The sequence below is a fragment of the Lissotriton helveticus genome, chromosome 5_1 (assembly GCF_964261635.1).
Source record: "Lissotriton helveticus chromosome 5_1, aLisHel1.1, whole genome shotgun sequence".
NCBI lineage: Eukaryota > Metazoa > Chordata > Amphibia > Caudata > Salamandridae > Lissotriton > Lissotriton helveticus.
The window spans coordinates 649,229,909-649,257,218 of record NC_136065.1 but is presented as its reverse complement, the minus strand read 5'-3'; the positions used below and the strand labels follow the sequence as shown (position 1 = coordinate 649,257,218).

At 45.9% G+C, this 27,310-nt stretch overlaps 1 protein-coding gene across 1 annotated transcript in view; it reads right to left on the bottom strand.

Moving 5' to 3' along the window:
• Positions 1-5,175: 5,175 nt before the first annotated feature.
• YBX1 (Y-box binding protein 1) overlaps positions 5,176-27,310 on the bottom strand; it is a 107,724-nt gene continuing 85,589 nt past the window's right edge. The window contains exon 8 of the mRNA XM_078643043.1: positions 5,176-5,526. The gene's annotated coding sequence lies outside the window, so the exon portion shown is untranslated. The remainder of the gene's footprint in view (positions 5,527-27,310) is intronic.

Below are 27,310 nucleotides of genomic sequence, written 5' to 3'. Positions count from 1 at the left end.
CCAGCCTCCGACGCCACAGTGGGGGGCGAGACAAACCCAGGGTTAGGCGATTCGTCCAGACCACTGGCCTCACCCAAGTCACCTACCCAGTCCACGTCGTACTGGCATGCTCGTGACAGAGGGTCCTCAGACCCCTCCCAACCCTCTCCATAATCGTCCTCATCGCCATAGTTTGAGTCAACGATATAGACCGGCTCCTCAGAGCCAATGGGCCCCAACGGCGCCGGACTCGGCGTCGGACGATGCCGGTCCGACTCCGCGTCCGGAGTCGGAGAGGGGATGGGGGTGGCGCCGCGCGGCGCCGGCGCTCCGACGCCGGCCGGAACCGGCGTCGGAGGCACGGCACCGCGCGGAGGCGGCACCACGGGTTGCCCCGATGGAATCGGCGCCGGAGAGGCCGGTTGACCAGCCGGCGACGACCCTGAAGGGCCCAGCGGCGCCGGGGCCGGAACCGCCGGCGGCTTCGTCGGGGCAGGTGCACCCGAACCGCTCAGGCCCCCAGACGGGACCGACGGGCCCGCAGGCCCCGCCGGAGGAGAAAGCGCCCTCATGGCCATGAGGAACTCTTCTACCTCTTCACGCGACGCGCCTTGCCCAGGGACCGGCGGGTATGGAGCAGGCGGCGTCGGCGACCCACGCGGGGCCGCGGGGCCACCCGAACCCCCGGCCGCATCGCGCGGGCGTCGGGGGTATGATGGTGACGCCCCGACTTCTTGTGTCGCTTACCTGAGGAACCGGAGGAATGGTGACGACTTCCGGAGCGCTCGTGGCGGCTCCGCGACCGCTCCCTCGACCGCTCCCTCGACCTCCGTCCGGACCGGGACCGCTCTCGACGTGGGGCCGACACCCGGAGCTCGAGCAGCTTGCGGGACCGCTCCCGTCTAGCCTTGCCCGTCAAGGCCCGGCAGTCGACGCAGGACTCCACGTCGTGGTCCGCGCCCAGACACCGGAGGCAGAGTCGATGGTGGTCGGTGACCGACATCAGGCGGTCGCACCCGTCGCAACTTTTAAAACCGGGCATCCTACCGGCACCTGAAAGAGTTATAGTTAACAAAAACTTAGGTCAAAAGACCGGAGTACTGCTCTTCGGATCTGCGCTAACTGGCGCGGAAAAAAGAAGAACTGACGTCAGCGCGCGGAGGCGGCGTCTATATACTCCAGCGACGTCATCACGGCGCACGACGCCGACGACACGGAGCCGCAGGGGACGCCTGCAGACGACGCCTACCGACGCGCAGGGGTACTGCTACGCAAAAGTTTCCGGATCCAGACTGACGCCTGGGGATATTCTAAGGTAAGGAATCTAATACTAACCTGTTTCTTTCAGATACAGACATTTGTCTGCGACATTCCCCACAAGGTTTGAACCCTGTAGATTTTAGAGGTGGCATATTCCCTTGCACACTGAAGAGATTTGGGGGAAAAATAGTCTTAGGGCATAGAGAGGTAGCTCTGGATCCATGTCCTTTGGCGCATAAAGAAAGGAACAGATGTCAAAGCGCATGGATAGTGCCTATAGCTGCCTGCGAAGGTCACTTCTAGTGCGGAACAAAGTCGATGCTGCCGCTGGCACCACCCGCCGGCGCACAGGGCCCCTCGCGAAGACATTTCCAGATCCAGTACGACGCCTGGTGGAATACTCAAATGGTGACTAATCTGGGGTTAGAAAACTATCAGACTCACTGATATGGCCTCTCCAAACAAAATTAAAACTTCCATGATTGAGTGAGAATCCGGGAGACCGGCGACACAAATGTTGTGTTTATCCTTTCAGGACTTCATTCCTCCACACAATGGTCAATGGTCAAAACGAGCCAGCATAGTGACTCAAAGGAAAGGTGAAAAATAACCTCAAGTGGAAAAAATAGGTACTTCAATCTAAACAAAATTACAAAAATCCAAACAAGGTTAACAAACATATGAATAAAACAAAGAACCTGTTGAAAATAAAGGGTTTCAGACAATAAAGGCCAGCAAAACATTAACTGCCTTACTCACCCTGCATTCCATGATAGGAAGGCTGACAGCCTCTGGAGACTCTCACAGGTGAGTTGTCACACTTTACAAACTCCTGTTTAAATGGTTAATATAACATTTCCTAAAGGTGCAATGTCAATGAGCAAAATGCATGTGTGTGTGTCTCCCTACTAAAGGCTAAATTTTCCCTTTTCTTTGGAGTTTAAAAAAGGTCTAGTACAGTAGTGTTTGCAGCCAAATGAAGTGTAGCATTAATGTGGCTGACTGGAATTGCTTTTTCAAACAAAGAAAAGTACAAACTGGAAAATGTGCTTCTTATGGGCATATTTTCTTTATAAACATGTTTTAAGAAAACAGAGATCCTGGGACACACTAGGTGGGCGCACATATTTTACAGCAAATGGATTTCAGGGAGAATCGCATGACAAAGAATTACAAGGCCAGAGTTGGCAGCAGTAGAAAAGTGCCACCTGGTGTTTTTAATCTGGGATGAAGCGCTAGGATTTAGGAAAACATGGAAATCCATTGTTCATATTTTTATGTGCATACTACTTTTCGAAAGTGACACAAACGGGAACCACTCGATTTATGTTAATGAAGGTGAATGACCAAATCAACTTGCAAAGCCTGTTCAGATTTCGAAGGAAATTTGCTGTTCTTTCAACTTCCTCAAGCAGAGAAAAACGATTCTCTAAAGTCGACCTAACAGTACGAATTACAGTTTGGGATTAGAAAAGCACATGAAAGAACAGAGTACAGACCAAGCCAAAGTGAGAAAAGCAGATGATATTCTAGTTTATCAGCAAAAGAAGGAGAGACAGGAGATAAATACAAACTAATGGCCAAATTATGAGTTTGGCGGTCTGTGGACCACCTAACTCACGGTGGCACGGCAGTCTAACCACCACGGCACCGGCGGACTGACCACCCTATTACAACTTGAGCGGCCAAACCGCCATTCACTGCCGCAACAGCCAGGAATCCGAGATTATAGCTGTGGTGCGGCACCAGAAAACGTGGCGGGTTCTCCGCTTGTTCGACAGAATACATTCTTAAGACACTGTGTACAGTACAAAGTCATTCAATATTGTTCAAGTCCCTGCTTCCGAAACCCCCACTCCCTTCATCCTCCCCCCCCAGTGCCGAGCACAAACATATTGGCAGGTCTCTCTACCATCATGGACTACCCTCAGGGGTTAAAGCCTCGCCTGGCGGTTCACAGATAGTCCCACGGTATTCATTCCATTTCCCCCACACTCTCGACCATTTTCCGGGGCATCCCCGATGGGTGTAAACTGCTTTTTCTGCCACCATAGCTGTGGTGCGGCAGACTTGAGGCCGCAATATGCTTGGCGGGATCGCCAAGCATATTATAAGTTTCCTCTTTGCGCGGTTTTCATGGTGGTTACTACTCCATGAAAACCGTGGTGGAGAGGAAACAAAGGGGGCCCTACAGTGCCCCCTGTTGCCTCAGGGCCATGGGGTGTAGGCAGGGGTCACATGTTGTGCCACTCTGTTTGCATGCACACCAGTACCTGCATGACATGAACTGCACCAGTCCATGCCGTGCAGGTACTGCCTTTGGCATTCCCATTTCATAGGCACCGCCACAGAACTGCCCACCAGTGACTGTAAAAGTCGTAATTTGGAAGGCAGGCACATGGGCATGGCAATGTGGGAGAGGGGCGGTGGCGGCAGGCGGGCCCACTCCCACACCGCCAAACTCGTAATCTGGCCCTCAATGTGCTCCTAAGTTGAATGTCCACAGTACTGATTCCAGAAGAAGGTGAGGGGCTCAGGTATTATGCCAAAACCAGAATTTACAATCATTCAAAGTATTTACAGTACTAGGAGCGTCAAATCAGTTCATCAGTAATTTAAATACTAGACACGTCTGGACTGAGCGCTTGTTTCCTTTAGTGACAAGAGAATATATCTGTGCTGTAAGATCTTATAGCTACCATGATGGCCTGATTTTGACTAAGGCAAAAGGCAGAATGGTGAAGGCAATGAAGAGGAAAGTCTCTTGGTTGAAAGGAAGCAGTGAGCAGGGTCACTGAGGTGCCTTGTCAATCCAAATCCAGGCTCCTAAGTATCTTGTGGACGCATGGGTCTATATGCATGCAAAAGACGCCCTTGTGGTCTGCACAGTCTAACAGTGTGGATTCATAGTCGTTGTTGAGGTCTGTCCTACTCTGAACACTCTTGTGGTAACAGAAGGCAGAACCTAGGTGGTACAATAATTCTTTCACCATATCCAGGTACAAACCACCACAGTTATGCTGCTAAAAGCCACGGCACAGGTATGGGTTTTAAAAACTTGGAGCAATAACACAGTAAAACTGTGCTATTCATCTGCAGCACCACTGGGGAGTCTCCTAAGAGGATAACACATTCAAGGGCACTACTGGACTTATGTAATACTTACACTGTATGAATTAATGATATTTACCTAGAATTAGGTACTCTATGCTCACCTACAAATGCCATTGAAAGGTAAAATGGAGGATTAAGCAGTGGATATTGGGAAAGTTAAAGTGAGGTTGGTAATCAGTGTGTTAGGCCAAGCTTGACTTGTGGTCTCTATGGTGGTTTCAGCCACTGCAAAAGTAACAGTGTTATTATTATTCCTTGAAAAAAACAAAAAAAGAAATATTAAAACTAAATAAATGGAGACTGGACTTTTTGGCCAGGTTATCAACCTGTTAAATAATGGTGAAAAGGTCAGGAAAAATAAGCTAACCACGTCATTTTGGTATGTAGACAAATCTTTGAATTACATGGGAACCCTGAATCTTTCCTATAGTCATTTTCTGAAAGCTCCTAATGAAAAATAAACCATGCACGGAATTGCATTGTACCAAGTGCCACAGGAGTTGTTTGTGCCCCTCAATAGATGAAGCAGAGTAAGACAAGATCACTAGCTGCACGACTGCTGAAAGGTAAGAAGTTAATCAGGATGTGCAATAAATGAAAAAAGCTAAGCTGAAAACTGTCCAAAGGAAAAACAGCTAAGTTGGATGATTCTGCTTTGTATCCAAGAGCAGGAACTCTGTAGCCTCCATTAAAGTTGGACAAGAACACATTGGGACTTCAGTTTGAGGAGGTGAGTGCAACGGAGACCTCACACTGCGAGGATAGATGCTGTAGAATGTGGTGCATAAAGGCTTCGAAAACAAATTGACTAAATACAAGAACGTACTTTAAGACCTTTAATAACAGATGCTTGCAGTTTGTTGACATTTGAAAAAACCAGGTGTAAATTTTATACAAATTAAAAATAAGGTCGTTAAAAATCTCTGTTTGACCAGATAAAAACAATTTTAAAAACCTTTAAAAAATGTATATTGAGAAAAAATAGGCTTTTAAAAAACAGGTTTGTCATTCCGAAAAGACTTCAGGTAAAAATAATAAAAATTCAATGTTGCATACATAATGCAGACAGTCTGGTGTATCTGGTCAATTGCAGAAAGCAAGCACTTAAGGTCTTTAGTTCGAATTCTTTGTCCATTTCTTATTGCTGGAATTTCATACTTCTTGATGACTAAACTGTGAAGAAAAAAGGTCAAAAATAATTTAGTATATTAAATATAATTGTCCAAAAACACATCACAAGACAAAGCATTTTACCACTAAGAAGAAATGAGTTACAGATTCAGTGTTGACTGCTTTTAAATTCTCGAGTTTCAATAGTATCATTTTTTTCTTGCTATGCAACTGTGCATTGATGTACCCTAAGGATTTGAATTCCAGAGCCCATATAGTCCATACATTGTGTGTCTCAACTAGGAGGGCAAATCGCATCTGATTCAATGAAAGATATCAACCGTGAACTGCAGTTTTAAGAATGTACTATATTCACCATTGTTGACTGTCCTTGTTTTCGATACTTGTGAAGAGAGTGTGAGCAAAGTTTTCCTGGGAGATGGAGCTGTGAGCCTACTTTTGACAAAGCAAAGCTTCTCAGAATGGCTTGGCAACCTATGTCTTAACTCTCATCAGTATGCAGGCAGTTGTGCTTGGTGAAGGTGTGTGCTGTCCTCTCATTTACAGCCTTTCAAATATATTTGGGTACTTGCATGCAGAGCCAATATACTCTTCAGAAACAAACACTCTGTAAGAAAAGGATCTGTCCCTATCACTACCCTGTTACAGCAGAATACCGTGCAAGGCTAAATTGAAAATGGAGCCTATATCTGCTAACTCTTCAAGCAGAAGAAGTGGTTGAGCTTTAACAACTGAATTGAATGAATGCATGAAACAAAGGCAAGCAGTGCTAAAAACTATTCATGAATTAGAGTGGTAGGTATGTCATAGCTGATTACTACTACAGCAGATGATCTAAACAAGTCTTTATCGTTTTTTTAAATGGTCAGAGTATGTTAGCATCTCTAGTGAAAAAAAAAATGAAAAAAACTTGAGACCAAAAGCTTGTATAAATAAAAAGCTGCTGCCCGTTCCGCTTCTTCAGAAAGTGTAGAACTCCATGGAGCACAGGACTGCAAACTGAGAAAATGACACATGCATGAAAGACTGACCATAGAGTTTACAAAAATAAACCAGGAGGACAGGTCCAAGGGAATGTCTTGTGTAATTGTCACGGTCTTCGATTCCAACATTTTGGAACGGGAAGTTAAAAAATGTTTTTAAAGTCAAACCAAGCATTCCAACACAACCCTTATCAGTTGAATTTTGACCAAATGTAACCCTCTCAATGCAGGTGACTCATTTAAATAACACATGTATTCTGTTATAGTACCTTAGCATTCAAAACATTCAAGAAGTGAAACGCTTTCTGTGATGGAGTGACCAGGTTTTGAAAAAATGCAGAATCAACAAGTTTAACATGATTGTTAGAAGGCTTTTGTTTTATATAAACAACAGTTGAGATCTTACAATTTATTGTCTTTAAATAATTTTGTGAAGCTTCTTTTCAAGCAAGATTCTAAAGGTACATTTATATAAAGTCTTAAAGGAAGTAGATGCATACCTAAGACTTTTAATATTAAATTCCATGCTAGTGCTAGTTTTAATAATGAGGGAATAGCGTTCAAGATGAGCCTGTTAAAATACACGTATGATGTGGGTAAAAATAAAGATGTTTCTAATTGCTTCTAAATCTGAAGGTGCAAGTGGGCCCTCTGGGTGAAGACGGTTCAAGGATACTTTAAGCCGATTTACAGACAATGAGAGAATTTTATGATGAAGCACGTATAGAGCGTAACATGCACACACCTATCTTCTCAATTTGTTAGCATAACCCTCTGTAGTGGACAAGGATTCAGCTATTTTATTGGAGTAATTGCTTATGGAAGCAATCGTGGCATCTAGAGTGCTATAATATTGGTAAGAAGGCAAGCTGTGTAATGTATGTTTGATGGCCTCCTGATGAATAAAGCATGCATGATTTTCTGTGACTAACCGGCTAAAGAACTTTATATTTACATTTTACATATCAAAACAAGTTACTTGATAGGCAGTAATCCCAAATCTTACAGGTTTGCCATCAAGAGCAACCAGTGTTTGCTTTTCTTGTTTAAATACAATGCCGCAGCTGTGGATTACATCTGAATTGGTTCAGACGGTGAGGGAAACAACTTTAGCTTTAGATGCACAGATCACTTTCTGACCACAGACCTTGAAAAGGACTGGATCAACCGGGCCTTCCAATTTATCCATTGGCACTTCTGTAGACGACTCTGCAGTAGCCTTGTGCAGGACTAGAAAAATGCTGGGAATGGGTGTCAAGTAAATCTAGCCATGCTTCTGAAGGACAGAAAGTATAGTCTTCATCGGAGGACACTTTTCAATTGTGTAGTCAACAATCTCACGTATTGATTGTATCCTTTGGACTGGAACAACTGTCAGGTAGTGAAGACTAGCATTTGAGTAGGAAGTAATCTACACAAAGGTATAATATTCACTCTGCAACAGTATGCCACCAGAACCGCCATGACTTGGACATAAATGTGCCCTTTTCAGGACCTTGCATTGGTAATACTGCTCGTTTACCACAAACAAACAAAAAAGACTCCTATTCTTCTCGGCAAAAGGAACAAGACTGTAAGAGACTTAAAATTCTACTGTGCACAGGTAAATTCTGTTGAAGGCTAAACATCCTCACACATTTTTGGGCATTCTTGTGATTTTTAAAACCAGGATGGATTTGTACTCTTCCTTTCTTTGCTACTAGAAAATTGCAGGACTTTATACCTTTGTGACGTTTAAAGATCCTTCTTGATACAATGTTTCTTACGGACACCAGAACTTTACTGACCAGCCAATTCAAGTGAATACCTATGTGAGTTCTTTGCAAAGGAATGTTTGAGTGCAAACACTTTAACCTAATAGCATATACATTTCCTATGATATCGAGAACACAAATTTACTTACTTTTAGTCCTAGCTCTGCATTGTAGGAATCTTCATTGAAGTCCTAAACTCTTGAATAATTCTGCACTGCATGCCTGGACCCCTGAGCCCATGAATATAAACAGAGGGTACTAAGTATCCATTGAGAAACAGCAAGTTTTAGGGGCCTATCAAATGCGGCATTTTTTCCTGTCCAGACTGTAGTCTTGCATTGGAAAACAGCCCACCCATTTCAGGTTTGCATTGCAGCAGCTTAGTTGGAAAGAGGATTCAAAGTGTGCAACACGAAGGGAAACAAAATGCAGCCTGACAGGCTTACATTGAAAGCTGAGAAAAGGGTATTCTCTTCCTTTAAGATTCAAGGAGAATCCTCTATGCATGATGATGCACTGTACTGATAGTTGTCCCAGAGTCAGTTCTTTAGGAAAGTGTGTCATAAGTTTAAAATGCCTAATCCAACGCAGCCAGGGTGGTGAGCGATTTCACGGACTATTCCTATGATGCAGAATTTGGACTACAAGCAAGTAACCTTTTCTTCTGTAACACAGATAGTCCTAAATGATTAATTAGAATAGCAAACTAACTTATAGATGGTGGAGATTGCTTTGCAGGAAAGGACTAGGAAAATGAGAAGTTAAATACTGCAATCAAGTGTAAAAATATTGATCGTTAGTACGTTTTGAAGTGTTTCTTAACCCCAATCTTTCATCAGCCTGTATGTTTAAGCACTAAAGTATAGTAAATGTATGAAAATAAGTTACTTACGGGCAATGGCAGTTCTACAGTGTTTGCATCTTTCATTGATTCAGATGCTTGAATCATTCCTTGATGTCGAAGTGGGAGTCCCACGGTAAAATGGTAAAGCAGTACAACATGTAATACATAGCCTATAATAGCTAGAAACCATTCCCTTCATTAACTTGTCCACATTATTTATAAAATATTAAACTTCAGTTAATCAGGCGACAAGAACCCCACAGAGGCATCATTCCCTCAGATTTTCTCCCCCATGTCGTGTGAAGGGAGTCTCACAGAGCTCTGCTCAATTCATCAACAGCTTTCTCAAATTATAAATGTTTTTTTTTTTTTATCAGGAGAGACCGGGCATGCTTCCACTTGCAAACCTCTGACTACTCTCAATGTCAATCAACAAAGAAAGGGCCTTCCAGACCATGTGGAACTTGTGGAAAAAAGAGACTTCATTCAGAAGACCCACATAAGTAGTATATTTATTGTCCATATCCTTCTCATAAGGTAGATTTGCCGTACCTTTTTCTTCAAAGACCCTTAAAGATAGAGAGAAGAGGCTTCTTATAGGCTCCACAAATTTAAATTTTAGGAGGCTTTTGTTTCCGAGGAGGGTAGTGAGGATTCCCCAAAAACTGAGATGACAGCCTGGAAATGAGAAAGATCACGTGATCAGAGGTCTTCAGTTCCCAAAAAAGGCATTAAAATAGACTCATCATGAGTCTTCAATTTATGACATCAGAGCGCTCTCACAGACAGAAGGAAAGAGTCTCCTAAGAGAAAAAGTAAGATCCGAGCCTATGACTCCCTCCCCTAGTTTTGCATTGCATTGGAAAAATCCTTCCTCAGAGAAAAATCGACGATATCTGCTAAATAAGCCATAGAATTGCCACAGGTCTTGCAGGCACAGAAGAGACCTTTCTGATCAGACATGATGAAAAAGATTTTAGGAAAAAAATCCTAGAAGTTAGCAGATGAAAACTGAGTAGAACTCGGGGAGACTCCCTTCACACACTACGTGTGGTGAAAATCTGAGGGATACTGCCTCTGCTGGGAAGGTTCTAGAGGATGCTAGCAGCTGATTGGCTGCATTCAACTTTTAGTCTTTTTTTAAAAAGGAGATACATAGCCTATGTAAAACATGGTTCAGGACCATTTTAGCCTATGGTATTATTTAAATACTGCTTGATGTTACCGTGGGACTCCCATCTTGAAGACAGGAAATTATTCAGGCATGTGAATCTATGAAAGATAACCCAATACTGGATAACAGCGGGATCATTGACAATACAGTCTGTTAGATCGGTCAGCCTTAGAGTGGTCTTACCCATTTTTTTCCGCTTTTGCCCAATTTTTTTCCACCTACTTTTTGTTGGCCTTAGGTCTCTGGGCACCTTCCTATGGCTTATCAATGCTAAGGTGCAGGTGCTCTCTTCCCCTAACATGGCTGCCACTGACCCCTGCTACCACAGCGTGGTCGTTATAGGCGCACTCTAGTAGCCAGGAGCTGGCTGGAACCCTTAAACAATGTTGCAATGCCGGCCTGCCAGCCTGCCCATAGCTAGAGTGAGGGAAGCTCCTGGAACCTCCCAGAATAGGGGAGTGGACACCAACTGCCCCTGCCAACTGCCAACTGACGCTATAAAAGGAAAGGGAGGGAAACTTTCTAGTCAGTTGGGGCATCACTTACCTGGGGGACCCTACGCAGGAGACTTACGCGGGAGGGCCTAGTCAGAAACCTATACCACTGGGGTGACAGGGTTGAGGCGCTGCCCACCAAGCTGTGTGAGGAACACAGAACTAGCCCACTGATCTGGCCCGGCGGAAGGGGAACTCAGGAACCATCTGAAGTGACCTGCTGAGGAAAGCCTTCAACTCACCACCCCCCCCCCCTCCTCAAGAAACCAAGATTCTAATCTCACAGAAGGGTGCCAGAACCAACTAGCGCTGTGAAGACCTTCTTTCTGTGCCCCAAGGACTACTGGGGACCAACCAGGTATTGGGCCTTGTCACCTCTGCGCCCCTTTTGCCCTAAACTGGGGTCCCTGCGCTGTCCTGCCTCATCCCTTCAGCTGAACTGTGCTATTCTCCTCGAGCGCTCTACTCCCCCACTGTGCCCTTGAGAAGCGTCGAAGTGCTAGTGTCTCTCGGGCTCCGGAGCGGGCTGTGATCCATGAGGATGTGGTGACCCTGAAGCGCTATATCTGCCAGAACCGCTGTGTGAGGCTAACCCTGCATTCCACCCCAGCGCTGTGAGCAGAGATCTGCTATCGGTCTGAGCGCTGTGCCCGTGACTGTTGTGGCCCAGAGGCGCTATAATTGCCCCGCGCCATTCTGCCCTGAAAGAGGCTGTTGCACCCAGAACGCGCTGCTGATCTACCGCTGCAGCGCGGGAATCCTCTGAGCCTTCTGACTTTCCCCCGGCGGCCCCCGATGCCAGAGGAGGGCCACGCCAGGCCCTGAGGAGTGAGGGAGGGAGGCGCCGCGAACTTCCAGTAGGCCGAGCTAGGCCCGAAGCCGCCTACACCCTTCCCACGTGACGGGGCGCTCGGCCGCGTCACCAGTCGTGCCCCGCCCCTGCTGTTGCGTGATTGGCCCAACGGGCGGCACCCTTTCCAGCGAGGCCACGGACTGGCCCAGCGACCGGTGAAGCCCTGAGCCGGCCCGAGGAGCATCACGGAGGAGTGAGAGCCCCCTCCGCCTAGCTATACCCTTGGGGCCGGCCCCGACAACGTGATACACCGGAGGGCTCAAGTGAGAGCAGGAGTCCTACCCCAGCGACCGAACCTCTGCCAGGGCCCCGAGGAGGTCCGAAGGTACCAAGGTAAACCCCCGGGGAGGCCCAGAGATCGCCCTCCCCGCAGGGAACTGTTGACAGGGCCCATTGGCCCCCCCAGGGCTCAATGAACTGGGTCTGCTGGAGTTAACCCCTGACTTGGGGACTGTATATGCATAGGGTAGAGTTGTTTCTTCCTGCCTGGTGAAAGGCTCATTCTTGTTACCTGAAATGTCTACACTAGCTTATTGAGCTGTTTCACTCTACCTGATGAGATAATTATCCCCTGCCTAATGAGATGTTTATCCTGGCCAGATGAAAGGTTATGTTCTTGCCTAAAGAAATGTTTACACTAGCTTGATGAAATGCTGGCTTACCAGATAAGGAATTAGTTTAATTTGCCTAATGAACTGTGGTCCAAACTTTCAGGAGATATCCATTATTACCTAATGAAATGTTCTACTTCTGCTGTTGAACTGCTTATTTTTGCAGCTAGGAACTGTTATTGCAGAGTAACGCAGCGTTTATCCTCCTAATGAAATGAGGTGTTACTACTGTGGTTATTGGAGACTATAAATGAAATGTTATCTGAATGGTTCTATAGGGAATTCCTTGCAGGTGCTGACCAGGAGCAAGGCTGAAGCCAGGCCTATAGCTATTTACTATTTATTTATTTATGTATTTATGGTTGAATACTGAAAAATATGCGTTTTTAAGGAAAGGTAATGAGTCCTACTACTGTGCTGTTTGATTGCCCTGATTTTGAGCTTAGATAAAGCTTATTTATTTAAATCAAACATACTAGTGTGGTCTCAGTCTTTGCGTGTACTTATTGTCTCAGTCGATGTGTGTGTTGTGTTCGATCACTTTACACCTAAGCTTCGGGTGCCTACATGCTCGGCCCAGCTACCCCCCGGGGATCTGGCGAACCCAGTTCCTACACAGTCGATAAGGAAAAGAGACAATCTGATATTTTAAATCAAGAACACACCTCTCAAACCAAAGTTTCTCATCACCCGTCAAGTCGCTTGCTTGATGAAAGAGGATTTAGATGATGGACTATTTGAAGAGGCCCATAGTCCTTCCGAACTGAATGTCAAATACCAAGAGGAAGATGATGAGGGATACTATGAAGATTACAATTCCTCAGGACCCCAGTAATATATAGAGACACCTGCACAATATATGGACCAATTTCAGCATTACAGTCATCCTCATCTTCAGGAAGGCATGGTTCAAGTACCAGTTACTTTAGTACAAGACCTCCAAGGCATGCTACAAGACTACTATATAAGATTTCCAGAACCTACGAAGGCTGCATCTCCTTCACAGCCTATGCATCCGCCACAATCCCCTCAAATACAGACGCCCCCACTCTGCATACATTAACTATGCCTCTCTTGCCACCAAGCTGAGACAAGACCATTGAGAATAAGCGCTACAGTATCCCAGTCAGCATCTTTGGATCTCTCTATATGCCAAAGACATGAACCTCTTTCTACGCGATCCCCATCTTTGTCTCAAAGCTATCCTCCGGGAATTTGTACAAGTCTGTGGGCTGGCAGGGGCTTCAGATAAACTGGGAGAAACAACAGATTTTCCCTTTGACGATGGCTACCAGACTCTTTACCACAGACTTTGCATTGCAGCAGTGTCAGGCAGACCTCAAATATTTGGGGGTTGTGATATCTTGAGATAGAGAGGAAGGATTCGCTCCAACTATGGCATAGCACTCTTTCCCCACTGATCACATAATTTGCTAGATTTCTCTCCCACTGTCGCTGGCAGATCGTAATGCCCTAATGAAAATGGTGTTACTGTCCAAATACTTTTTCCTTTTTTTTTTTTTTTAACATACCTTTGCCATGGACTTCCTCTTTCTTTCACAAGCTGTAAACTCAATTGATTTGTTTGGCATAGACAGGGAAACAGCAATGCTTGCAGTGGGAAATTCTGACCGTACCTTTCTCAAATGGGGGCTTTCCAGCTCCTGATATGGAGCTATACTATCTATGCGCTCAGGCCGACTATGCAATCCATTGGTATAGACCCGCGCCATTGCGTCCCCACTTGGCGGTAGAGCGGGATTAATGGCCCTATCCCATCATCCTCCTTTTAGGGCACCTCCTCAGACGCCCCTTTTATTGTTGACTCCATCGTGGCCTGTACCTTGACGGCATGGCATAGGTTAGGCCAAAAAATGGGTAAGACGCTCCTTTATTCTCCATTGATTCCTCTCTCCCATCACACATTGCTGCAGGTCACTCATGAGTCTTTGTGGAGACTTCAGTTCAAAAGGTGTGCTTTCAAGCAGTGGTGAGTCTTATATAGCAACAACGTCTTTCTTTCTCAAGCAGGCTACATAAGCGAGGCCCCGGCTTCCCCACTAGAAAAGTTTACATACATCCATTGAGACATAATGTTAAATCAGCCACGCCAGATTTCCTGACTGATCTTCCTACTTTTAACACCTTACATATCATGCTTCGGGTTGATTTTCCATATTACCTAGTATCCCTACTATATAACACTGCACAAGCGGAATATGCTGGTTCACAAGGCTGGGCACAAGCGTAATGGGAGGCAGATATTGGGGTTGTCTTCACGGAAGAGCAATGGAAATGCTGTTGAGCGCAAAAGGTGCATGTAGATCCAAGTAGTAGGCTCCGCATCACACACAAATTCCTTCATAGAATATATTTTACTCCGGCCCGTCCACATAGATATGGACTTAGACCAGGCGATGGGTGTCCCAGATGAGGACCTTCTGGTGTGAGGCGAGCGCTGTGCTCGCTTTAATGAAAGGACAATCCCCAACACTGACCCCACTTCTGGAATATCTCAGCGACACCTCAAGGCTGGCCTCAGGAAATATATAGCGCTTGTGCTGTTGGCTAAATGCAGTGTCGCTTGTCGCTGGTGATGAGGGAGGGTGCCGAAATTCAAGGAGTGGCTTGCTGGTCTCATTTACTATAATGAGGAAATGTTTTTATATGCTGAGCTACTCCCTCCCACTTCAAGACCTCGGAATATTTCGGATTTGCTACGGACATATCTGCTCCTGCATGCTCTTCTGACAGCTATTCTGATGAGACAACACTCGTGCTGAGCCTGTTGAACCCACTGGGCAAAATGGGGATGCCACTCAGACTTTACCCTCCTAGACTCTGTGCCCAATCTACAGTTTTCCCCCCATATGAAGATCCTCACTTGCTCCATGGTGCTATTTACCTCATTTGGTAATCACATCATCTCGGTTTTATGTGGGTGGAGAGAAATACTTTTCCTTCCGATTTGCACCATAGGGGACGGTTTTGGGCTCTGATGATTGCACTGTACATTTACTGAATTTGTGGCACAACTGTTGATGTTACTGTTTTAATATTAAATAAAATTAAATTTAAAAAAAGTAAACTACGCCTCTCACACCTAAGAGGGACTCCAACTTTGAATATTGTAGTTTCTTCCGACAGAGGAAGCAGTCTCCCGAGTTGAGGATAGAAAAGAAGGAGAAAATACCTCCCAACCAATCAACACCCAATAAATGGCCCGATTATCGAATTCCTGTGCCATCTCCGCCTGCACCACAACCAGTGGATTCTCCACCTGATGACATCAGAGGGTTCCATAATCTGATGGGAATAGCCACTAAAAGGTTTCAATTGCCACTGACTATCAAGTAGTCAGATTGTTTTTTATATGACCTTAAGGAAAATGCTAAAAAAATAATAACAAATCAGTTAACGCAATCCCTGTAGAAGATTTTATTTGGGAAGAAGGTGTCAAGATAATGAAGAACCCTGCTACAGTCTCTGTAGTTTTACCAAGGTTAGACAAAAAATACAAAGCACCGGAATGCTCACAAGCAGACCTCACTAGGTCATCCAAAACCAGATTCTGTGGTGAGGCAAGCAGCTCAACGTCAGGCCAAGAATCCGTCTACGTTCATATCCTATAGCACGTAGTATTTCAAGCCATTATCCAACAAGCAATCAATTGTTTAGAGGTTGCAACCCCTGCCTAAGACGTAATTCACAAAAAGCTGGTTGATTCATCTATATGTTTTAGTCTTGTCAAGGTAAAATAGAAGTACTCTTCTAATGCCCAATGAGTAAAACAACCGCTAAGCAGGGGTCAAAGGTTTTGGAAAGAAGGTGGGCGCAGTGTAATGGTTTGCTTGATATGGAATTTAGAAAAAACCTTTGGAAGAAAAGAAGGATATGTACTCATCACTAGCCTGTTACAGAGGAATACCGTGCAAGGCCAAAGTGAAAATGGAACCTACATCTTGCTCACTCTTCAAGCAGATGTAATGGCTACTAAAAAGGCTGATTTTCAGGACAGGTGCTGTAATTTAGCCTTGCAAATTGGTTAGAAAGGAAGGCCTATCAATTTTGACACAAAGATTCAGTTCGCATGAGAGAGAGGGTCTTGTGTTTGGAGCAGAACACTTTTTTTTAAAAATTCCAGCCTTTAATTATTGGAACCTTGAAAAATGAAATCTGATTCGGAGATCTCCTGTAGGCCGTGACAGCAGCCAAACGCACTGTAAAAGATGAAAATTATAACTTAGATTGAGCTGAATGCAGCAGGTAAGGTAAGAGGAAAATTTCTTGACAGGTTATACTTTTGTAATCACTGTTTTGATACCACTAACAAGAACAGTTTCCACTTCATGGAATAACAAGATTTTGTTGAAGGACATTTGGCCTCTTAAAATCGCTGTGCAAGCAGGAGGGAGATTCAGACATCCAAACTGTGTGACTTGAGAAGCCATGAGGGCCTGCCTCATGTTCAGTCTGGTGTGCATCTGTAGCACATATGCGTCCCACCATTATCAGGGACAGCCTGGAGCTATTAAAATCATCTTTCCTGGAGCCTCTCTCAGTTTCACTATCACAGAGGGCATACACGATATGGGAGGAAAGGTGTAGAGAACATATTTGCCCCTTGAGCCTGGTTCGGGTCATCTGGATGCAAAGTCTCAACATATTTGTTCTGTGCCTTTACGAAGGGGTATAAAGAAGTTGTTCCTCACTTTTTGAAATAGTCTTCTAAAACCTCATCAACCAAGACCCATTTGTGGTTCCTCGTAATACCGGCTGATGCGAAAGTCTACCTGTTGATTCGTGGTGATGTCATTCTGTTATGGATAGATCCTTGGCTACAGTCCAATGCTAAATTCACTGAGCTTCCATGGATAGCAGTTGAGACTTGGTGTTGTCATGCTTGGTAATCTAGAGCATGGAGGTGGGGGTGTCTGTCTGAATCCTGACTGTTGTCTTCATGAGCAGGAACAGAAGGAATGCTTTGTAGGTTAGATGAACTACACCCAGCCTGAGATTTATATGTTATGTTCTCTCCCTTTCTGTCCACAGTCCTTGAAACAAAAGAAGATTCAAGTGCAAAACCCATTGTGTCATGGATTAATCTGTGACTATTGTTTGTGAAAGGAGAGTCTTTCCAGAAGGGGACTAATTGCAGAAGATTTTGACTTCTGCACCACCCTGCTGAATTGATGTTGTGTTCAGCATCAGATGGTCTTCCCAATGGCTTATCTTTTAACTCAATTGTGCCTCCAGAAACCGTTATAAGGGTCACATTTGTAAACATGCATTTGGACAACGTAAACAGATGAGGTCATAGAGCCTAGCAATGATATCTGTATAGCTGTTAGCTCTCCTTAGCAGATGTCACGTAGAGACGACACTCTGCCCTGAAGGAAACACTTTTCTTTTTATTGCGTCATGCCCTTAGGTAGGCCAGCTTCCGTGTTGGAAGAGGGGTTGATTTATGAACAAGATTTTGAAACCCTAATACGAACAACAGGATTCATGTTACTTTGAGATCTTACTTCAACTTTTGCCTTCAGAAGCCAGTCATCCAGAAAGGGATAGATGAAAATACGACTTCTCTTGAGTTGGCCTGCTATCACTGCCATGGTTTTCGAGAAGGTGCAAGGAGTGAATTTCAGAACAAATGGCAAGGCTCCATATTGGTAGAGATATTGCCCTACCATGAACCTTATGCATTTCCTGTGCTGAGGCTACTGGATGTGAAAGTCCATATTGTGCTTATTAAATCATTTGGTCTTAAATGAGGGATGATTTGATAAAGGGCAAGCATTCAGAATTTTTTTCCTTTGATGTATTTGTGAAGTGAACGTCTAAAATTGGTCTGAATTCTCACGTTGAATCTTTCTTTCCCACCAGAAAATACTTTTGAGTATTTCCTGAGGCATTTTAGTTCTGTGGAACCAACTCTATTGCTTTTATTTTTTTTTAAAGAAGGGCCGATGGTTCTTTCCTCAAAATTTAAATTTGGTGCTTTGAGGATTTGTTGGAGAAAATGGCGGTGGAATTTACTTGAAAAGTAGAAAGTATCCATATGACATAATAAAATCACCAGTTTATTTCAGTACATACTTCCTAATGGCAGGAAGCACTCCCACCCACTCAAGATGGAAAGGGAGCAGAGGGTTGAAAGTCTTAAATGGTTGTCAGTGGTGCCTCCTGAAGAATTACTTTTTCTAGGGATTGTTGGTCTTCACCTTGTGTTGGATGTACATCTTTGATACCAATATTTCTAGTCCTGTGGATATTGTTGCTGTGCGTAAAAAAGCCACCCATGAGATTGAACCATCCATTGTTAGAAACTGCAGGCTTTAGGTTTATACCACTGTCTATTTTCCGATCCAGCTACCTTGAGGGGTTCCGTTTAATTTTTTCATCTTAACTGTTTCGTCATTGGTGTGACAACAGACTGAGGTGAACTTGGAAAAGGAAGATTCATAACCTTCAGTTTGGCTTGTGGCTTCAAATGTATTCGTATAAGATAGGACAATGTTCCAATTGCAATCCTGTGGCAATAGGCAGTGGAGGCTAATCCAGCAGAATAAACAGCCTTGCGGATTACCTAGTTGGCAACCTGAGAATTTTCACTGAGTTCTTCTAAGAAGTCTTGTTGCACAAGGTTTGGCAAATTGTTCATAAATGACCTAATGCTGTCCATGATGTCTCGCTGGTACCTGCCGCGGATATCTGTTGTACTTTAGGAAATATAGCAGCAGTTCCGCAGACTTTTCTGCCTGTGACCTCTTACCTTTTACTTTCTTTTACTGGTGGCTCCACGGTCTCAGGCGCAAAGATGCCCCCGTTGGACTGATGCCACTGTGATCGAGCCTGGATTTAGATCAAACTTTATAAAGTCAGGATCCTGTTGGGAGTTTTATTTTCTTTTGACGTGGAGTTGCAGCTTTTACCATCGCAGACGTGAGGAATTTTTCTTCTGCTATGTGAGAGAGGGGCCAGAGGAGGAGGCTTTATAGACGCCCATGTTTGTAATGTCTATCGAGGAGTGTTAAAGTTTGAAGCTCCTCTGGCCACGACCTCATGAAAAGTTGCGATGTCATCTATATGTGAGACATGAGAAGACGCTGCTGAAGATGAGGTTCTTTACGAGGAATGAGAACCATGCATATCAGAATAGAGCGACAAACCTCAATGGAGCCTGTGTCTTCTAGTCTTCTTTAAGCTTTGTGATATATCTTTTGATGAAGACTGAGGACGAGAAGGAGGTGAAAGTTTTTTAGTTCCTCCCACCAGGGATGTAGACTCTGGACACCATTCTTGGTAGAGAACATTGTAATGGCTGCAGAGGTTCTTGAATGGGATGCTCAATTGTAATGATTGGTCTCAAGGGCATTAGTGGCCGATAATAAAGATCCATAATGACAAGCACTGGTAAGGTCTGAGGAGGTCTCTAGCTGTGTTCTCTGCTGTTTTTCTCAAATTTGGTGTTGGAGAGAGAGAGAAGACGTAGGAAAACTTTGAAATGGAATCCTAAAGCCTCAGTGAGCGAAGAGATTTTGATGAAGATATTGAAATTGCAGATAGAAGGGGTGAGTCTGGCATTATCATGGATATCGATTGATAGGGTGCTATGCCTTTTCTGAGTCATCTCGATGTTGATGGAGAGGTAGCTTTTGTATTTCTGTTTATTCCATGGCGATGGAGGTTCTGCAAACTTGATTGACGACAAGTGGTGCTCTCTTGTAGACGTCAACCGTTGATCTGCTACGTAGAAGTCCGTGATCTTGTCGACGTTATCCAGTAAAACCGTGGTGTCGACTGTACCCCAGCGTTGGGTGACCAATACCCTCAGTGCCTACGGTCGGCAGTGAGATGACTGTGATATACCAGTCTTAGAAAGCTAGGCTTAAGGTACTGAAGATGCTGATGGCGTTGGTCTCTGCAGCAATCTTCAGTAACGGGTGGAACAATTATGTTAATTAATTTTTGTGTCCCAACATCTTCCCCTTAGGAAGTCATTTTAGGGAGCTCTCTTACAGAAGGTGAATAACTGGAGCTGTTCTCCATACTCTTCTTTTTCCTCTGCTCCCACATCCTGTGGCATCCCTCTGAGCCGTATGCCTTGCTGCTCCTTTAATGTACTCTGGCATTTTCAGACATACGTCTTCAACAGTATATGAACCTAGAAAGTATACCACACAGAGCTTAGGAGGGTCTGAGACCACCTTCTCCCACCTCATGGGCACTTCTCAAGCAGAGAAGGCATTCTGACTGGAAAATGTTTTCAGAATGTAGGAACATGTTAATTAACCTGATAGATGAATATAAGACTTCGATTAAAAGTGAAAAAGCTACAAAGATGACTGAAAATGGAGTCAAAAATGCCTCCCAACAAAGATATGTCACAGCCTCACATCGGCTCCGAGATCCTACTCACAGGGGTCGGAAAAAGAACCTGACTATATAAGTCAATTGCCAGTACAGAGAATCATTGGGAGGGGAGGCTTCTGGGATCTTAAAAGAACAGGATACCCTTTTCTTAGCATTCAATGTAGGCCTATCAGGCTGCATCTTTTTCATTCACATTTACACTTTCAGCTCTTTTTAAAGCAACATATTGTATTTATTGGTCTTTTTTTTAATCCTAAACTTCCAAAACAATGTCACGTTTGATATGCCCAAGTGGCACTGTTCATCAGTTGTTTATAACCATGGGATATTATATATTGCTTGCAACTCATGAACATGCCTGGCAGAAGTCATAACAACCAGAATTTTAGGTTTGATGTTTAAAAGTCTTAAGGAACAACTGTGAATCAGCTTGAGCGAGCTCACATTAAAAAGGTAAGAACCAGGTTTAAATCCCACTGAAGCATCATAAAAGGAGAAAAGATTATTCAGACTTTTCAAGAAAAGTAAAACTTAAAAAGGGATGGTTGATCCTTGAGACAAAGGAATGGTGACAAGAGTGCTAAATACCACTTAATTGTACCCACCGAACAGGTTTCCATTGCTAACGAAAGTGTTGAACTGAGAATATCAGACCAGAGGCCTCTAATCCTCCAGGTGAGCCCCCCACCGTAGAATAGATGCATCTGCCACTACTGTGACCATGGCTGGAGGGAGTTGGAAGGACATCTCTCTTAAGGTTTTCCTCCACACCCCAAACAAGCAAGTTTTGCTGCAGTGTTCCCAGAGACCATAACGGATTCTGCAAGTTACCCTCATGTTGGAACCACTGCCTGCGTAGGCACCACTATACAGTCTGGATATGCTAGTGAGCATTCAACACCAGGAGGATCCAATTGGCTAGCAGACTAACAGGATGAAGGACACAAGACATGAAACTGAGCAAATTACTGGAAGTGTGGGAGCTACACGTCGATGTCTTGTATACTCTTCTCAAATGGAAAGCCCCGGCCCAAGATGGTAACCCTGATAAACAGGAGGTGCAGAGAGGGATCAAGGTGGGATTTGGGCACAATGATGGAAAAGCCCAGAACGTACAGCAAGGATGCCATCGACTGCAGGTGTGTGCGACTCTGCCATCTCAGGAGACTTGGCATTCACAAACTAGCCATCCCATTAGGGGAACAACTGGAATCTTGACCTCTTGAGATGTGCTACCACAATCAACAGGGAGTCAATTCCACCAGAAACTCAGGTACTACCTGTTGAACGTCAGGATGGGTATAAGCAAATACGCATCTAGGAAGTCTAGTAACACCATCTAGCTTCAAGCCTCAAAAGAACCTAAACATGGAACAGCATCTTGATCTTCTCTTTGCTCAGAAATATGTTTAAGATCGTGAGATCCAGGATTGGATGAAGACTGCTGTACTTTTTTGGAACCAGAAAGTACAATGAGGAGCACCTTTGTCCAATTTTATCTCTGGCACCAACTCAACAGCTGAAGCAAGGATGCCACCTCTGCAGTAGGAGAAAGTGTTCCTGCAAAGGGCCTGGATAGGGTGAAGGGATCCGGGGTAGAGGCTTCTGGAAGTGTAGGGTATATCCATTTTCCAAAATCTGTATGAGCAACTGAATTATTGGCCTTCCAGGCCAGTGGAAAAAGGGATACCCAACCTCAAATGGCCTAAAAGGGAGAACTAGAGCTGCTGCCCTGTGGTGGTTGGGTAGGAGGAGGACGTATTGTCGCATAATGGGATTCTGAGATTGCTGCTCAGCAAGGGCTGCATGGCACTGGTGGATTAGAGACCTCTTCTAAAGTCACAACATTTCTCAAACCCCGGAATTCCTTCCTGTGTGGCTGCAGAGCAAGAATGGGCTGTGGCAGAAGTAGCTTTGAAGCGTTCCAAGGCTGAGATGGCCTTTTCCCTGAACAGTTTGGTACGTTCAAAGGGAAGGTACATAAAAATGGATTGCACATCCTAGAAAAAAAAAAAACACAAGCATGTCTCCTGACAGTACAGATGTCTCACTGTTCTGGCGAATAAATACACCATATCTAGGTCGGATCACTTTTCCCGACACTGTCTGAACATCACTGATCAGATCTTGGAAATGGGTATTAAGTTCCTGGGGGAGATTAGGAACTACCGTACCTGCCATCTGCCAAAGGGTATCCGAAAGGCATTGACATAGCGACCAAGCAGACAAGTGGCAGTGAGGGACTTTGATGGCAGGCTCCCAGCTGCAAAGATCTTTTTGCCCAAGCCTCAGTCGTTTCAGAATATCTGTCTGCTGGTGGAGTGGAGAACTCTCCAGGTGTAAGCTTTCAACAAAAGGCTTAAATAACCAGGTTATCTTGTGGGGGTTCCAAAAGGAATAATGGATCATCTGGGGCGGGTCTATACAGTATTGCCATTTACCGTTGACAGCAGGGTCGGAGGATGGTTTGGTCCAAGAAGGCAAAATGAGGTATAAGAGCCTTACTGACTAAGTATTGGCTACAAAGGGTAGGTGGAGGAGGACTGCATCACTACAGTCAGAATACTGGCTTTAGTTTCAACAATAGGCAAGGGCAACTTCATTATATCTCCTTCCTTTCTAATGATGGAATGGTATGTTTATGCTCCCGCAGAAACTGTGGTAGATGTGTTCAGGAACTCCAACTCAGTGGAGTTATCTATGCCACACACCTCAGCAATCCTCTGAAATTCCGTTAGGACTCTTGGAGGTCCTACCACTCGGAAAACAGTGCCAGTTTGTAAAGTATGGTGCTCTCCTCCAGCTGACAATGTGCCTCCCTTCTAGATGTATGTAAAGGCACCAGAGGTTTGGACGGCTCCAAAGGCAGGACTAGTGCCAACAGCATCTTTGGTGTGGTGGAAACTGGTACGGGGGATGGGTGCCGCAGGCAGAGATGGTCTCGGCTGGACTGGGATCAGTGCCACATAAGGCATTCATTCAAGTACCACAGGAGCTCTACTGGCGAAACGGGAGGTTACACTTCACTGGGGCTACAAATCAGTACCCACTGTCCAGAGTTGGTTACGCAGCCTGGCCTATTGCAATGTTAATAGCGAAAACTACACTTCTGTAATGCCTACTACATCCCGTCCTAAGGACATATGGGGCCCATATTGTTCATAAGTGGAGAACATAAATCAGGCATCCAGCTCTCAGATAGAGCGGGGCATCCTAAAGCAACATCTCATTAGCCACAAAGAAACAGAGAATCATGCATAAGCGGGACAAGGACTGGCGGGCTTGTGGGATAGATTGAGCTGCTGGGGAACAGGGTACGGATTGGGATGTGGTTGAATGTACCCTTCGCGAGGATGAGGTTTATGATATTACAATTTAGTTATATATTACCTGTGAACATACAACACTGTTATAATTTTTGTATTATGCATTAACGGATGGCGACAATGTGAGGCAATACATAAGTGAACATATATGCATATATGTAACCTTGCATCTAAGGAAACTTGAAAAGTAAAAAAAAAAAAAAGTACCACAGGAGCCCCAAAAGGGACCATAGCAAGCTTGAATATTTTGAACATGGCATTAAGAGCTGGAATATCCGGGCATTGGGGTGGAATAGAGAATGCGAGTGGTGGTGCAAGGGCCTTAAATTATGCCAGTGGTGCTGGTTCCTGATGCGGGAATGCCTCCACCAACTCCGGCTCTGAAGAGTTCAAGAACAGCTAGGGCGACTTAACTCACTTGTGTTTGCTCCCTTGTCTTCTCTTCTAATTATGCATTCAGAAGAAGACTCTCGATGCCGGAAACCTAGAGTAGGGCCCTGGACTTGCAACTCCCGCTAAATTCCTTAGCTACAGCCACAAAGAGCCTAGCTTCCTGCTCTTCAAGTCCCACTATGGCATTACGAAAGGAAAGGAATATGAGGGAAAAGATGAGTAATGCCTTTGAGAAATCTATTTACAACAGGGGACTTGAAAAGAGAAGGCTGATCTGGCAGCCTGAGAAAGGCCAAAATAGCAGAAAGGTAGCCCTTGATAGTGCCCAGAGCAGAGCCCTGCTGGGCCAAGGAAAGAAGGAACAAAAGAACTTCTGAAAAAGGGGCAGAAAGGGGATCCACAGCCTTTGCTGTGCACCATGCCACAAATTTGTTCAACCTGCAGGCGTATACCAACTTAGTGGAGGGACGCCTGGCTACCAGAATGACATCACAGACTCTATGAGGCAAGTTAAAAAGGAATAAACTGCCGCCGCTCAATCTCCACGCAAAGAGGTGGAGACTGGACAGGTTCAGGTGGAGACTGGACAGGTTCGGGTGGAGGACTGTCCCTGCTGCTGAGACAAGATCCTCCTGAAGAGGAGTCGGTTCAGGGGATCAATCGTCATACTGAGTAGCTCGGGATTCCAAACTCTTCGAGCCCAGTCCGGCGCCACAAGAATGACTTGGGCCTGGTCGCGCCTGATCTTCTTCGGCACTCTGGGCAGAAGTGGTATAGGCGGAATGACGTACAACAGACCGCAACTCCACTCGCAACGAAAAACATCGACTAGCGAGTGCCGCCTTGGAAATTCCAACGTGCAGAATTGCTGACATTGCGCGTTCTCTTCTGTGGCGAATAGATCTAACCAAGGCTCTCCCCACTATTGAAAGAGACCTTGCGCCACCTCCGAGTGAAGACGCCATTCATGATCCATCATGCACCTGCGGCTTATGTCTGTCCGCCCTGGCGTTCAATGAACCTGCCAGGTGTTGAAACACCAGGGAAAATGCCCTGCTGTTCCAGCCATGCCCTGAGGCGCAGAGTCTCCTGATATAGGGTCCACGACCCAACCCCGCCTTGTTTGTTGCAGTACCATATGGCGGCAGTGTTGTCTGTGAACACCTGCACCACTTTCTCTTTGACAGAGGGAAGGAGGGCTTTCAGTGCAAGTCGGATCGCCCGAAGCTCCAGAAGGTTGATATGGAGCCTGGACTCCGCCGGAGACCAGAGAGCAGAGACCGCTGATCTCCGCCTCTCCCATGTGCCCCCCCCCATCCCAGGAGGGACGCGTCGGTCACCACTGTGTGCTCTGGTTGGGTAAGGGAGAGGGATCTGCCCTGGACCCAAAGTCGGTTCATGAACCACCACTGCCAGCTGCTGTGCAGTGCTCTCCGAGATCGGGACGTAATCTGACAATTTCCCCTGATGCTGCGCCCACTGGAACTTCGGGTCCCACTGTAGAGCCCTCATATGCCATCTGGCATGAGTGACCAGCAGGATGCAAGAGGCCATGAGGCCCAGCAGCCCCAGGGTCATCCTGACCAAAACCCAGGAGAGAGGCCGACTCGCCATTCGGCAGGATATGCCCGAAACTGCGTTGTATCCAGAACCGCTCTGATGAAGAGGAGCTTCTGAGAGGGAATCAGGTGCGACTTCGGCACGTTGTTGGAGAACCCCAGCAAATGCAGGAGGTCGGCCGTAGTCTGGAGGTGGAAAACAACTGCCTGGGGCGAGCCCGCCTACAACAGCCAGTCGTCGAGATAGGGGAAGGCTGGAACCCCTGATCTGCACAGATGAGCTGTGACCACCGCCATCACTTTCGTGAAAACCCGAGGGGTGCTGGTAAGGCCAAAGGGGAGCACAGTAAACTGAAAATGCTCATGGCCTACGTGAACCGTAGGTAACGCCGGTGGGCCGTCAGGACGGGAATGTGGAAATATGCGTCTACAAGTCCAACGGTGCCATCCAGTCTCCAGCGTCGAGAGCAAACAAGACCTGAGCCAGAGTTAGCATCTTGAACTTCTCCTACCAGAGGAAGCGACTGATGTCCCTGAGGTCCAAGATAGGACGCAGGCCCTTGTCCTTCTTGGGCAACAGAAAGTAGTGGAAATAACAACCCCGTCCTACTTCTGGTGCAGGAATGCGCATGATGGCCCCCTTGGCCAAGAGGGCCGCGACTTCCTGTTGAAGAAGTGCCTAGTGATCCCCCGACATGCGGTGGTACTGGGGGGGCATGGCTGGATGGGTAGTCTCGAAGGGAGGGAGTAGCCCCTTCGGACTATTTGTTAAACCCATCTGTCCGAAGTGATGTTGCGCCAGTGGGGGAGGTGATGGGGAATCCGGACGCCCTCTGGCGTTTGATGGGCCTGTAAGACCGGACTATGAAGGTTTTGGGGCAGTGGTGGCCGCGGTGAAGAGGACTGACCCACCCGCTGGCCCCCTGACCCACCTCTGCGGGTCCCACGTCTGCGCTGGGACTGCCGCTGCTGGGGCATGTGGCTCTGAAGCAAATGTGTTTGGGCGCCCCTTCTGTGGCCACGAAAGGAGTGAACAGCAGAAGGTGGAGGAGGGCGAGTAGCCGAAAGGCCCAAGGACTTGGCCGTAGCCCGCAAGTCCTTAAAACGCTCCAACGCACTATATGACTTGTTGCCAAAAAGGCGAATGCCATCAAAGGGCATGCCCATCAGGGTGTCTGGACATACCCCAAGAAGCCAGTAGTCCTCAGCCAGGCGTGGCAGCGGAGCGCCACCGTCATGGAAATTGCCCTGCCCAGCGAGTCGGCAGTGTCAAGGCCACATCGTATTGTGAACTTGGCAGCATCTCTTCGCTCAGCAATAGCCTTAAAGAGCACTGTCTGCGCCTCCCCCAGACACTGAAGCAGCACTTGCGCAACTGTATCCCACACAGAATGGGAAGAACAGCCCAAGAGGCATGCAGTGCTCACAGACCGCAGCCCTGAACTGGCGGAAGAAAAAA